The sequence below is a fragment of the Aplysia californica genome, unplaced genomic scaffold (genome assembly GCF_000002075.1).
Source record: "Aplysia californica isolate F4 #8 unplaced genomic scaffold, AplCal3.0 scaffold00307, whole genome shotgun sequence".
In the NCBI taxonomy this organism is placed as follows: Eukaryota; Metazoa; Mollusca; class Gastropoda; order Aplysiida; family Aplysiidae; genus Aplysia; species Aplysia californica.
In genome coordinates, this window is record NW_004797577.1 from 211,690 (window position 1) to 213,174 (window position 1,485).

The window sequence follows — 1,485 nt, forward strand, 5'->3', positions numbered from 1 at the left end:
TGACACAGTGTCTTGTGAGACAGTAGTACAGGTGACACAGTGTCTTGTGAGACAGTAGTACAGGTGACACAGTGTCTTGTGAGACAGTAGTACAGGTGACACAGTGTCTTGATCATCCTCATCATCATCATCATCATCATCAGTGCCTTTCACCCCTGGCAGGGTATAGGCCACATACAAGCTCCTTCCATTTATCCCTGTCCTGGGCCACCTTGCCTAGCTCGTTCTAAGTGAGCTTTATCTCTCTCATGTCCCTTTCCACGCATCTCCTCCATGTTTCCCGTGGCCTACCCCTGCCTCGTGCTCCCTGTGGGTTCCACTGCAGCCACTGTCTTGTGATGCGTCCGCTGGGCTTTCTGGGAGTGTGTCCCATCCAACGCAAAGACTTGGATGATGATGAAGGCTTCTGCCCAGCAGCTTCCTTTAGGCTTTTACTGCCTCGAATCACATTGGGAGAAAATCCACGACCAGCCAAGCAGAGATAATAGTTTTTGCTTGTATGTGTTTCTGTAACAAGTTCTTTTTACGAGAGAGGTTGTTAGCCTCGTGACTCAACCCCCGATCTGGAGGAAGGATGACTCTGTTTCAGGAGTCACTACCTGGTTCGCCATTTAGTCGCCTCTTACCTACGACACGTTAGCAACACGTCAGTCCTATTCTTCTAAATGCCGGGACTGCACGGCAGAGTGTCAGGATACCGTTAATCAACTCATTTAGGACGAGCAGTCTGGTCAAGACCAGTTCCTACCTTAGAGTTACAACGTTCTTTCTGGCATTTGTTGGCCTTTTTTAGTTACTAAGACCATGAGGTCAGACACCAAATGTTCTATCTGCTCTATCAAAAGCGTAATATTATTCGGAGTTGTTATCAAGATATTCAAAGAATCGCAGTTTTTACGTCAGATTTCTCAAAACTAAGTACTGAGCAGATAAATCTTTGTAATGTGTAAGTAATTCTAGGATAGCGCAATGTCTTGATATTACTATGGTTAACCCACTGAGGACGAGTTGTCTCGTCACACCACAACGTTTGAAGACGTTATTCATACAGTTCTTGATTTGTTTTGTTTTTCATTATTTTTTCTCTTTTTTTAAACTGAAAGAGGCAGACAACGCATGCATTATGAGAAATATGAACATTCGTATTTCTTATTTGTGTGCGGTAGTTCGGAACGTGAGACAACATGGCCTTGTTACTCAAAATGTACTGATGAAGACATTTACGTTCTCCTCGTGGATGGATAGAATGTAATAAGATATCGTTATCACTCAAGTTGTGTTGATAAAACCATTTTTAAAATCTGCTCATGGACAGATAAGATGAGGTAAGATAAGATGAGATAAGATAAGATATATAATACATTTTTATCATCCAGATCCTGGAACATTGGTTTGGTGTTTCATCACGTACACACATACACACAGGCGTGCGCGTACACACGCACACACACACACACACGCACACACACACACGCACACACACAC

At 43.4% G+C, this 1,485-nt stretch overlaps 1 protein-coding gene across 1 annotated transcript in view; it reads left to right on the forward strand.

Moving 5' to 3' along the window:
• LOC101855959 (dynein heavy chain 6, axonemal) overlaps positions 1–1,485 on the forward strand; it is a gene marked incomplete in the record, with an annotated part of 98,470 nt that overhangs the window by 72,297 nt on the left and 24,688 nt on the right.